The sequence below is a fragment of the Mirounga leonina genome, unplaced genomic scaffold (assembly GCF_011800145.1).
Source record: "Mirounga leonina isolate KUSES-001 unplaced genomic scaffold, KU_Mleo_1.0 Mir_173, whole genome shotgun sequence".
Lineage (NCBI taxonomy): Eukaryota > Metazoa > Chordata > Mammalia > Carnivora > Phocidae > Mirounga > Mirounga leonina.
This window is the reverse complement of record NW_023270447.1, coordinates 80891840-80905379: the sequence shown is the minus strand read 5'-3', so window position 1 is coordinate 80905379 and position 13540 is coordinate 80891840. Positions and strand designations below refer to the sequence as shown.

The window sequence follows — 13540 nt, the reverse complement described above, 5'->3', positions numbered from 1 at the left end:
GAGATTTCTTGGACAGACAGGGAAACCAAGACTCAGGGGAGCTTCCACAGCTAGGCTGGCCAGATAAAATATAGGGCAATGTTTAGGACACATTCATGCTAAAAATATGTATATATTTTTTTCATATATATATATATATGACAATCATAAATATATATATATATGATTGTCAATCTGAAATTCAAACTTGACTGGCTGTCCTGCCTTCTTATTTGCTAAACCTGGCTGCCCTGTGTGGGACACGCCCCACTCCCCACTTCCCCGCAGCCCTTAGGGCTAGAATGGGTGGGGGTGACACAAACCCAGACTTTGTGTCTCTCCCTTCCCAGCACGAGCCACACTCACCCACAATCCTGGGCCCTGCAAAGAGCTAACACTGAACAAACACGTGGGAAATAATTATTTTCCACAAAGCGGTGCAGCCCCCAACTCTCTGGGGTTATCCAAGGAGGGAGGCAAAAGGCTCCTCCCAAGCCCCTGCCCTTTCGGGCTCTGTGCTGGGACAGCCAAGTGGCGTCAGAATCCGTCAGTTCCTGAATCACTCCCCTGGGCCTCAGTTTCCACATCTGTGAAATGGGAGCCAGGTCCTCTTTCCCTGCAGCCCTGGCCCAAGGGACTGCCGCTACAGAAACATCGTCCCACCCCCAGCACTGTGCGCCTCCAGGGGCCCAGGCTCTGGGCTCTGGTAGAGGCTCTGAGTCCTTCCTTCCAGGGCAGGGGGTGGGAAGGCAGACCCACTCTGCCCCCAGGAGATGCTGCTTCTGCCTCACCTGCTGGTGGGCAGGTGGGCTCTGCCAGCCACCCTGACCAAGCACTGTGCATGCCCAGCTGTGCGTGCCACATGTCCCCAGCCCCCAGGACAGTGCCCGGCACACCAGAGTCCCCTCTGATGCCAAGTAAACAGCGTCCTGCTCTGAGCCCCACGTGAAGCCGTCTGTGTGGATTATCTGGTCTAATCCCCACAACCACCTCACACTCCCATGAGCGCGCTCATCGCTTGGTGGCCCTAGATTTCCCTGCTGTGTGTTATCTGCCTGCCCCGCCAGGTCACACGGGCTCTGCCCATCCCGTCTGCTTCATTCACTGCTGTATATCCCAGGCTGGCCGGCAGGGCCTGGCTCGGAGGAGCTGGGCCAGATGAATGGGCAACACTATACGGTGAATGCTGTGTAGCGGCCCCTCTTACAGATGAGGACACTTGAGGCTTGGACAGATGAAGGAAGTTGCCCAAGACACAGAAGAAATGTATTTTGAACCCAGGCAGCCTGCCTCCGGAGCCTGTCCTATTAGCTTCCACCCTACTGAGTGGACACACCAAAAACAATTCTAGGTAAGAATGAATGAATGCACAAATGAGTTTGCCACCCTCCTCCCCTTACCCCATTCCCTCAGGGGCCCCTGGTTCCCTAACAGTGGGGGGCAAGGCAACCCCTTCAAATCTGGAAGCAATCACAAAATCTAAGATCTTGATCCTTGACCCTGAAGCATCAGCTCGTGGGATCCTGCTCAGAGACAGAGAGCCACCGCCCTGAGTCACAAAGCACTTTGGTAGGAGACAGGTGCCCCATCCTACCGTAGGCCCAGGCCCTCAACCCCCGCCCTCTGAGACCACCCTGTGCTGATGATCGAGCAGCAGCTGGGGGTCCAGTTCCAGGCTTGTTCCTTGCTCGCTGAGTGACCTTCCCTGAGGCATCGCGCCTCTCTGAGTCTCTCCTGCTCTCAAGTGGGAATAATGCTCCCGAACCCACAGGGTTGTCCCGAATATCACGAAGTGAAATGCTGGACAGGTAGCTCAGCTGGAGAGAACAGAGCTCTGCTCAGCAGACCCCACCAGCCCCCTCGCGGCCTCTTGGCCTCCACCCCGCAAGGACTGACTGGGGCCTGACAAACCCCAGAGCCAACCTGACAACTCTGTGAAGTCTGAATCAGAGGAAATAATTGAGGTTAATTCCTCAGCATCTCCATCATACCACCCACCTCTCCTCCCAGCAGGCTGGGAAGGATTTATGAGTTAATGGTGGCATTGTCATGTAAAGGGCTTTGAGATCCTCAGAGAAAGCCCTGGGGACGTGAGAAGTATGAAATGGGAGGCATAATAGTATTAGCACCCAATTACTCCGGGATGATCACTCAGGCTCCCCCGAAGCCATAACTGAAGAGCTGTCCTCTCCCTGCTACCCCCTCCACACACCCCTGTGAGGACCAGGCTGGGCCAGGCAGGTGCCACTGGCTGGGGCCCAAGTCCTTCCGGCTTGCTGTGTGGCCTTAGGAAGTTCACACACCCTCCCTGGGTATCTTGCCTCATTGGTGTCCCGAAGGTCCCTGTGAATCAACACATCCGTCAAGCGCCGTGCCTGCCCCTCAGCCCCCGTGTGGCCCTTCAGCTCTGCATCGAGGGACACATGAGCCTTGCATGGAGTATCCACCCAGGGAGAAAGCCAGGGATCTAGCTCCCAGCCCAGGCTCCACTGAGCCTGGCCACCCCTTCCCCGGGCACAGAGTCGAATGGGAATCAGGACCTTTGATAAGAGTAGCTCTCACCTAACACACTGGGGTGGGGCAGCTTCCATATAGCACATCCAATCCTCACAGGAGCTCCATAACGAAACTACTGTAATCATCCCCAGTCTACAGATGGGGAAACTGAGGCCAGGGGGCACGTCCTTGCCCAAGTTCTCACGGCCAGGAAGCATCGAGCCACGCTTCAAATCCAGGGGGCCCAGTTCCACTCGTCCCTCCTACATGCTCAATAGAAGCTTGGAGGAACCACCCCAACCTTCTCCATGTCCCCAACAGGGACATCTGCCAGCTTTCTGCTCACCTCCCCCCCCCCGCCACCACCACCACCCCAGCAGGTAATAGAGCCTGAACAAAGCTTTATTGAGCATTTATTACACACCAGGCTCGGTGCTGAGTGCTATCCCTTATATCTAACTCACCTCCTGGGAATTGCGGGGTTTCCATCTCGTGCCTCAGGGCAAGAGGCATGGGGCTAAAATGCAGCCACTCCACCGCCTAGGGTGCCACCTGATTTCATATTCTTTACAGCGCCTCTCGCTTGCCTCGCTGGTCTTTTCATGCGTCTGTGTCCGAGAAGGTGCTTATCCTGCTCGCCTTGACTTTGCAGGCTCGTCTGGCCCTCCTATGCTGGGCTGGGTACTCAGTGCTTGGAAGGGTGCCAGGCACCGATATTTATAAATACGGGCTGGAAGGCAGTGTCTTGTAGTCTCAGGAGCCCTCCGCACAGGGGTGGGAGGCTGGCACTTAAAGGCGGCCTGAGAGAGGCCCGGGTGGGGTGGAGGCCATGGAGGCCGCTCACCGGAGAATCAGCAAAGGTATCAGGCCAAAGCTCCGTCCGACCCAAAGCCTCGTGATTTCTGGGACCGACACGCAGCCCAGCCCGTCTGGCACGGTTGGCAGCCACACAGAGAGAACTCAGATCCCCTCTCTCAGGTGGCTGGGGGTCTCTAGGGTCCCAAAGCCCCTGCTGCTCCATGGGTGCTGGGGGCCCACCTGTCTTTCCCATGCACAGCAGCATATCCCTTCTGGATAAATCCAAGGCAGCCCCCTCCCTCCTCGGATGCCACCAGCAATCTCCTTGTCTTTGCCGGGCTCCTCATCTTCCTCCTTCTGCTCCCCCACCCCTGCACGGCCTCCCCCACCCATCCGAAGTTAATTCCTCGGAAACTTTCCTTGGGAGCAATTTCCACTTCTTATTATGCCCGCTGCGCCGGCCCAGCTCGGTGCTATCTAGCTCCCTACAGCAGGGAAGATGGCTGACACTTGCCTGGAATAGCAGAGGTGACAGAGTGGGGGGGACAACTCCTGGGATTATGATAAGGGCTCGCAGGCCGTTTGGTATGCCAGCCCAGGCCACATGCTTTACCTTCCATATTGGGGTGATAAAGATGATTTTCCATGCTGGTCCCTATCTCCTATCAAGACCAAACATTCAAATGCAGCCCTTCGTTTTCAACCTCCTCCCCCTGCAAGATACTCCCTCCTCCAAAGGAAATTGAACCTTACGATTTGAACAGGGGGGAAAAAAATTAATTGAAGTAGCCAGGTCATTCCCTCCCTATGACTCTCGGATTTAATGAAAAAATGGAGGTGGTTTTGAAGGCAGGCGTGCTTGTGGGGTGCAGAACAAGAAGGGGCTGGAAGGTTTTTCTCTGGAGGGGGGCTCCGAGGAGACCCCACTCCAGCAGGAGGGCTCAGGACTGGGGCACCGAGTCCCACCCCACTCGTGGGCTGCACTGCTTGCAAAGTTGTCACATCGGAGAGGAGTCTGCACGCAGGAGGAAGATATTGACCCAAAAGAGAGGGGCTGGGTGGAGGGGGGACAGGGAGGGAGCGTGACTTCACTTCTCATCTCAATAAAATTTTACCAAAGGAGAAAGAGGCTTCAGGAAGGTGTGGGTTCCTTTTTATTATTATTATTATTATTTTAGGGTTTTGGAATTGTTTCCTGGGTTTGGAGTCTGTCAGCAGAATATTTATTGTACTTTATGGTGCATTAGTAACGAGATTGTCTTCCCTCTCCACAGCGGACCTCAACCCGCCCCCCGCCCCCCCCAATCTGCAAGGAGAGTGTATTAAGTAGGAGGATTTCTTTTTTGCCAAAGTCAGCAGCAAGAGACGCTCCAAGTCCCAGAACTCGGGCTTCAGTGGCATCGCCCACAGGGCCTCAGGGAGGTGGGGAGGCAACCCGGCTGGGCCTGGCACCCACTGCCGTCCTCGTTCCTCCAGTCGCTGCCCACACCACCCCCTCCGGCGCCCCCACCGAGCACCTCCCGGATTCTTCAGCTACTGGGAACCCCAGCGCCCCCAGGAAAGGGCACCCCAGCTCACGATGGGCTCAGCACCAGGCACAAATTACAGCCCAGACAAGAGGATTACCAGCCGGCAGGAAAGGGCCCAGAGGTGGGGAGGCCGGGATGGGGAGGCGGCCCATCCAACCCCCTCCTGCAGGAGCAGAGGGACAAAGGGCCGGAACAGAGAGGCTGGCCGCCCAGCCAGCTGCCCGGCCCTCCGCTGGCTTCCCATACAGGTTTTACAGGTCTGCCTCGGAGGCGGGGAGAAACTGGCCACAAGCCATTAATTACAAATTGGTTCAGGGAGGGGAAGGCTGGAGAAGACCGTCCCCCATCCCAGCTCCGATCTCCAGTGGAAATTCCTGCGCCGTCCGGGATGGGCTGCAGAGCGAGCCCTGGGACAGGAGAGGGCCCGGCACCCGCCCGCGTGTGCTGGGGACGCCACGCGGATGGCTGCCTCTCTGGGCCTCACTTTCCCCATCTGTCAGCCCAGGGGTCGGATCAGGTCATCTCTAGGGATATTCCTGATTCCGATCATCACAATGATAACAATGACGGGCGCTAATGCACCAACTGCCACGTACACAATCTCCCAGAGTCCTCCCAGCAACAGCACGGCTGGTACTGTTACCCTCAGGGTGCAGTGTGGGGCCGGAGAAGGAGCGGCGAATGCCATGCCCCGCCCCCCGGAGGCCCAGGAAGCCTCGCCATGGGGCAGGGTGCTCCATGGGTGCTGGGGGCCCACCTGTCTTTCCCATGCACAGCAGCATATCCCTTCTGGATAAATCCAAGGCAGCCCCCTCCTTCCTCGGATGCCACCAGCAATCTCCTTGTCTTTGCCGGGCTCCTCATCTTCCTCCTTCTGCTCCCCCACCCCTGCACGGCCTCCCCCACCCATCCGAAGTTAATTCCTCGGAAACTTTCCTTGGGAGCAATTTCCACTTCTTATGGAAGTCCGGTGCCCGGACCCCATCCTGCCTGGCTCCCCCAGGGTGACCCTCTGCCACTACCTCGGACAGTTCCACAGGCCTCGGGTTATACATTCATCTTCCAACTTTTCCTCATCAACTAAAAAGAAAGAAAGAAATGTGTCTGGAATCTCAAAGACTTCCGGAGGAGCCCCCATGCTGTGGCAGTTCTCTGCTGGGCCTGTGCGGATGCCGGCTGAGACGGGGAAAATCCAGGTCTGGGTCTTGATTCCAGGAGGTGGACGGGGACCACCAAGCCCAGTCAGTAGAAGCACCACCTGCCGCAGACCCTATGAGGGCACTCACCATCTTTCCTCTTCTGCCAGAACCCCTAAGCCTCCGGGTTTCTCTCCTCCGACAGACCCCCCGCCCACCCCACACACCCCCCAGGCCCCAGGGCAGGGCTTCTCAGGCTCAGCGCTGACAGGGGGCACCGATAATTGTGGGCTGGGGCCATCCTGTAGAGAGGGTGCAGTAGCTCCCCACCCCCACCCCAGCTGCTGTAACCGCCACAAATATTTCCAGGTAGTGCCTAGGATTCTCTGGGGGACAAAATTATCCCCCATTGCAGATCCACTGCTCTAGCAGTGAAAGGTACAGGGACCAGGCTACCCGGGGTCAAATGCCCCTTTCTGCCATTTAGCGGAATCATTGGCATGCTACTCAGCTTCCTACGGCTCAGTCTCCACACCCGTAAAATGCAGGTGATAATGATATGCAGAGATACGATCTAGGGGTTCCATGAGGTGCGTGTGAGGGGCTCAACCCAGCATCAGGCAAGTGTGTGCAACCAAAGGAAATGATCATGACTGGGGGAAACAGACTGTGTCACCCAGAGAAGATGAACACCAATGATGGCAGTCACTGGGGCTAGAGCCGATGCCTTCTTGAGCTGAGCACATCACAGGTGAAATTTTATCTTTGGGTTTCGAGACCTGATCCTGAAAACCCTGGTGGTCACATTGTCCGGTTCTTGATCCGAAGACCCCACGTCAAGGTTTGTGTCCTTTTATTAGGTCATCAGTTCTCAACCATGGGACAATTTTCACCCCCAGAGGACATTTGGCATTGTCCGTAGACATTTATTATTATTATTACTCAGAGAAAGAAAGGTGGGGGAGGAACACAGAGGGAGAGGGAGAGAGAGAATCTCAAGCAGACTCTGTGCTGAGCATGGAGCTCGATGTGGGGCTTGATCTCACGACCCTGAGATCATGACCTGAGCTGAAATCAACAGGTGGACGCTTAACTGACTGAGCTACCCAGGCATCCCTGGAGACATCATTGTCATAGCTGGGTGGAGGGCAGGTGCTTCGGGGCAGGCTATAGTGCAAGGGGCTGCACTCCACAACAAAGAATTACCCAGCCCAACATGTCAATGGTACCTAGCCTGAGAGACCCTGCATCAGATTGATCAAACCCAGTTGCTTTCCCTTTTTGCCCTGGCCACTAGGAAGCTCAGAGCAAAATTTTATATTCAACTGTCACAGCTTCTCTCGGCCAAGGTTTCTGATTCAACTCTTAGCCCCACTCCCATTTTTAATTATATCTTCTTTTAACCTTCCTGAAATAAGCCTATAGAATTTTTGTCTCATTTTAATCATGTTTTATTGTTCTAGGAAGTGGGCAAATAAACCAAACCAAACCTAATCCCTGCTGGGGTTTTTTAAAGGGATTTTTAAAGATTTTTATGGCTTGCAGTTTCTCTCAAAAGTTATACCATCCTCTGGACAGCCATAAAAGGCGAGCAGGAGAGGAAGCAGGCTCAGCCAAGTGTCTCTGTGAGTAAATGAAACTGGGGCTTTCATGTGAATTAAATGAAATGTCAGCGACTGAAGGAATCCTATCAATGTGCTTCGATAGGGAAGAGTAATAACTCTTAATACATTAACCAATTAATCCCCATGGCAACTCTTTCAAAAACAACACTATTTCCTTTTTAAAGAGGAGAAACCTAACATTCCCAACCAATGTGGATGACCCACTTAGTGTCCTCATCCAGAAGCCAATTTGATTAATTCTGTGGTCTACACAGGCTACGTTCCCCAGATGGCTGGCACATTTGGTGCTGACTGCCCATTGTCAGCCAGCCTCATCACCCCAGTACCCCCTGCCCTCCGCTGCACCAGGCTGCCTGATGGAACACTCAACTCAAAACAGCAAAAGTGGTACGACCCAACAGTGGAATGTTATTCAGCCATAGAAAGGAGCAAAGTCCTGAGTCACACTACAACATGGATGAACCAAGAAAACGCCATGCTGAGTCAAAGAAGCCAGACACCAAAGGACACATATTGTAGGACTCCATTTATAGGACCTAAATACTCAGAATAGGCAGATCTAAAGAGACAGGAGGTAAAATCAGTAGTTGCTTAGGGCTGGGGTCAAGGGGAGGAATGGGGAGTGGTTGCTGATGGGTGGCCCTCTCCTTCTGGATGGGCAAGAATGTGCAGAAAGTGGGTAGTGGTGCCGGGTGCACAACATTATAAAGGTATCGATTGCCACTATGTTGGACAGTATGAGATGGTAAAACATGATGTATTTCATGTACGTGACTTTTACCATAATTTTTAAAAATGTATAAAGATTAATAAAAGAAAATAAGAAAAGGGGGAGGGAAGGAAAGAAGGAAGAGAGGAAAGAAGGAAGGAAGGAAGGAAGGGAGGGAGGGAAGGAGGGAGGGAGGGAGGGAGGAAGGGAGGGAGGATGGGCAGAACCAGTCCGACTCCTCTGGGCTAGGGAGTGTGTGACCATCTTTTTCTTCTTTTCATTTCATCTCTAATATTGGAATATTGTTTGCACAACAAACCAACCAAAAACAAAACGAAACAAAAAGAAGAAATAAACAAAACCCAGACCACTGGAACAGCTGAGTCTTGCTAACATTGTGGAGAATCAAAAGGTCAAAAAGGTGATCCGATCGGTCTGTCAAAGGGTTATTTTGTCTACACAACAGGGCACAGCTGGTTCGAAGTTTGGGGTTTTGTTTTCTTTTCCCTCGCTTTGACTGGCTGCCTTAACTTGGTGAATAAGCAATTTGAGAATGACTGGGGAAAAATAATATTTTTACTCAAGCCTGGGTTTCCAAATTGCCCAATTAATAGAAGGGGGAACGTCCTTTCTTTGAAGGGTCTGGCCTCAGGCATTTGGAGTCCAAGTGAGCTTTGGTCCCACTCCAAGCCATGGGAAAAGGGCTCAGGGAGCCTACTGGGCTTCCCTCCTCCCTGGGGCCGACAGGAGAGGCTTTTCTTCCACAGGTGTGCTGGGGGCTCTCCCCAGCATTATTTATCCTGGGAAAGGGGGAAGCAATTGAGAATCCTAAGGAAACTGCACTCTGTCCATACAATGGCACGTTCCATAGCTATTACATATGCTGTCTGCAAGCAAGCAAACAAACAAAAAACTAAGGACGCCAAGATACATTTTCACACAAATTTGAGTAAAACAGCCCTTGAACCCATGGGATTATTGCAAATGTAGGTCCAGGGAAAATATTGGCAGCAAATACTTGAAAATGCAAGGAATATCTTGTGATGGGCAGTCCTGATTTTGTTCTTATACTTTGCAAAGAACGAGTGTTGCTTTTATAATCCAAAAACTTTTTTTTTTTTCGAATGTTTGCAGGGAATATCAAGGACCAGCTTTCCCTTTGAAATGGCTTCCAGCTTGCAAATGGTCTACACCTGTCTTTGCTCTCTGGCTGTCCCTGCAGCTCCAGTGGGGGAAATTCAGATCACAGGCAACGAAGCTGCTGGGCTACAGGCTGCTCCTGGCCACCTCCCGAAGATGCAGCCTTGGCACAGAGCGATAGAGAAACCCAGCCCAAGAGAGGTAATGGGGCTTTTGGGGGTACACACAGCCTCCCCCCAGGAATGTTTTTCTCCATCTCCCATTCCTCCCGTGATAGACTTCTTTCTCCGAGAAGGTCGGAAATGTCCTCTTAGATCTTTTTGTTTGTTTGTTTAAGATTTTATTTATTTATTTGACAGAGAGAGACACAGCAAGAGAGGGAACACAAGCAGGGGGAGTGGGAGAGGGAGAAGCAGGCTCTCCGCGGAGCAGGGAGCCCGATGTGGGACTCGACCCCAGGACCCTGGGACCATGACCTGAGCCGAAGGCAGACAGACGCTTAATGACTGAGCCACCCAGGCACCCTGTCCTCTGAGATCTAAGTGCAGACGGTTCTCCCTGAGTCTTCCATCCACCCCTGCCACTCTGCTTAACTGGTTGTATGTCCTTGGGCAAGTCATGGGAATCCCTCACCAGGAAAAAGAGATGCTTGTTCCCGTGAGGTTCAAATGAGCAAGTCCGACTTTAACCCTGTGTTCAGGCCACTCGGGTCTGATTATTCGCCTATCTGGATGACCCTCCGATTCAGTGTCAACTCTACCAATGAGGAAACAGCGGCCCAAAGTCACGTAGCTGGACATTGGAGAGTCAGGATTCGAACCCAAATTCCTGGCTGCAGGACCCAAGCTCTTTTGAATGGTTTCTCATTTTTTTAAAGATTTTATTTATTGGGTGCCTGGGTGGCTCAGTCATTAAGCGTCTGCCTTCAGCTCAGGTCGTGATCCCAGAGTCCTGGGATCGAGCCCCACATCAGGCTCCCTGCTCAGCAGGAAGCCTGCTTCTCCCTCTCCCACTCCCCCTGCTTGTGTTCCCTCTCTCGCTGTGTCTCTCTCTGTCAAATAAGTAAATAAAATATTTTTAAAATATATATATATAAAGATTTTATTTATTTATTTGAGAGAAAGAGAGAGAGCACAAGCAGGGGGAGGGTCAGCGGGAGAGGGGCAGAGGGAGAGGGAGAAGCAGACTCCCCGCTGGGCAGGGAGCCTGATGCAGGGTTGGATGCGGGACTGGATCCAGGACCCTGAGAGCGTGATCTGATATGAGCCGAAGGCAGGCGCTTCACCGACTGAGCCACCAGGCGCCCCACTGGTTTCTCATTCTTGTGTCCACACTGCCCCTCGGGCTACACGGCAGCTTGAGGACGGACACCACATCTGGTTCAGTAAACATTTGTGAAGAATCTAAATAATAATACTTCATTGTGCGACTACTGATTGTCAGCCACTGTGCTAAGTGCTGTTCATACATTATGTCCTTGCATCTGTCAACAGTCCCTGAGAGGTAAGCTTTGTTAATATCCCCATTAAACAGATGAAGAGATGAAGACACCAAGAGGCAAACTGACTCACCCAATATCACAGAACTGGTAAATCAGGGGATCTAAACCCAAGAGCGCCTGCGGGGTTGAAGATTAAGATTTTTGGCTCTGTGGCTTGGGAATTACAACTGTTATCTATATAGGACCGGGGGTAATGGATTCCAAACAGACTGTTTGTGCACAGCAGCCTCAGCCAATAGGGCTGCTGGAAATCTTGACCCCTGGCTCCCGCTTACAGCTGTGCGGCGATGCCCCGGGCCTAGAGCTGGCACATGGAGACTCCCAGGATGAGGCGAAGACTGTGGGAGCGTTAGCCCGCTGTGGACTGTGGGCATTATAAGCCAGCTGTAGGTCAGCGGACATTACCCAGCTGCCGGAGACAAGGTAAGATGTTCTTTTCCAGCCAGACCCTAGATGTGACCCGCTGAGAAAATGGAGGTGCTTACTTCCCAACCTTTTATACAATCATAGCACCCACAGAAATGGATCATAATAGGGATAGATGAGACCAACCACTTGCAGCCAGGGGCAACTGGCTCAGGACCCCACACCCCTGCATTCCCACCCCAGGTTTTAGGGTGTCCGAAGTTTGGCACACAAAGTGGGAGGCATGGTTCAGGAGTATTCCTCACTACCCTCTCCCAACCCCACCCTCTAGGATTTACTTTTCACCTGAATGAAAAATAAAGAATTTGCTTCCAAAGGATTTTTTAAAGGACCCCCAGCTCATTCCAGGGAAGCGCTGCTTTAATGCAGATTCCCAGCTTTAATGTAAAGCCATCAGTGTCCATGAGTACTTGATAATATGTTTGACTTGACAATGAGCACATTTGAATGGCCCATATTTTGCAAATCACAGCAACCCAGTATCAGTCAACACTTTTCTGTGAACACGTCTTTCAGGGAATAAAGAAAACTGAAATCTGCTCTTTTTATCTGCATCCGTACGCACCTTCCTTCCTGTGGACTTCAGCCCACATCAGTGTTTTGGGCACGGATGCATACACATGCACACGTGTACACACACTCTTTACAACTCCATGGGTTTCTTCCCTAAAATTAATCAATATGTGAGACACACTTCCATGAACCTTCTCGATAATGCCCAGCTCTAGACATTCGGGACAGAAGAAAATTTCCAGGTTTCAAATCATGGATGCAAGCGTAGGGACCATCTGACCCCATAATCAAAGAGAGAAGCACACTGAGACCCAGAGGGGAAGTGACATGCCCAAGGTCATACAGCCCACGTGAGTACCCAGGCCCCCTGGCTCCCGGTCCAGCACTGTCCAGAGAGGTACAAGAATAGAAGTCATTGTCTAAATTCAAAGGAGACAAATACCACTTCTCCATCCCCGAGGAGAGCCAATGGAGGGAGACTTTGCAGACACAATTGCCACAAAAAGTTTTCAAAGCCTTTCCTAACCTAATATATGTAAAGAAATCTTTGGAGAGTCGTTCCCCATTAATCAGCTGTCAGCAGCGTTCTGAGGGAGAAGAGGGGAGGGGAGTGGAGAATGGAGAAGACGAACTCATTTTCCAGAGCCTGTCTCCAGGATTTCAAAAACGAGTTTAGCAGAGCCAGTCACTTTGGGGGCGGCTGAGAAAATGAGAAATGGCTCTCACACCCTCGAATGCTCTAAACCTTCGCGATGATCCTTCTGATTTAGTGACTCACACTTTAGCATGCCTCAGAATCATCTGGAAGCCTTGTGAAAGCACAGATTGCTGCACACCCCCCACCCCAACCCCCGCCGCCCCAGATACAGCACGTCTGATGTGGGGTCTGAGAAGTCGCCTTTCTAACCAGCCTCCCCGTGATGCCCATGCTGCTGGTCCAGGGACCACACTGAGAATCAATGCCCTGGGCCATCGAAGCTATTTTTCTCCCAGACAAAAGGGTGAAAAAAAATAATTAATTCACCTGGGGGCAGAAGGATGTGGTGGTCAGGCACAAGACTCAGAGTCGGGCAGAGGTGACCGGCCCCCGAGCTCTGCCACACGCCAGGGGCAGAGGATTGTTTGCGGCCGTGTACCCATGCCTGGCCCCGGGGGCTGGCACATCACCATGCCAGACGGACGCGTGCTTCCGGATGCTCCCTTTGTTGCGGGGTGGAGGCAATCACGTGGGTGCCTGCCCACTCCCCGAGTGGAAAGGAAGCAAGAGATGGTCAGTGTCTACGGGAACGTCAAGAGTGACCCATGAGGGCGCCTGGGTGGCTCAGTTGGTTGGGCGACTGCCTTCGGCTCAGGTCATGATCCTGGAGTCCCGGGATCGAGTCCCACGTCGGGCTCCCTGCTTAGCAGGGGGTCTGCTTCTCCCTCTGACCCTCCCCCTCTCATGCTCTCTCTCTCTCTATCTCATTCTCTCTCTCAAATAAATAAATAAAATATTAAAAAAAAAAAAAAGAGTGACCCATGAGACTCATTTCTTTGCGGTGATATTAGGTTTGGGGAGGTAATTAGGTGCTGAGGCATGAACGTGGCCCCAAAGTCTGTTTCTTTTCATTGTATCACTTCCGTGTGGATGCCTTCATTATTTAAAGGTGTAATCCTCATTACAGAAAATTTAGAAAATGCCTGGAGGC

At 52.3% G+C, this 13540-nt stretch overlaps 1 long non-coding RNA gene across 1 annotated transcript in view; it reads right to left on the bottom strand.

The window, feature by feature from the left end:
- The window catches only part of LOC118020323, a 24628-nt gene extending 21554 nt beyond the window's left edge, over positions 1-3074 (bottom strand). Inside the window, exon 1 of the long non-coding RNA XR_004681849.1 lies at positions 2940-3074. This is a non-coding gene — a long non-coding RNA (uncharacterized LOC118020323). The remainder of the gene's footprint in view (positions 1-2939) is intronic.
- Positions 3075-13540: the final 10466 nt, after the last annotated feature.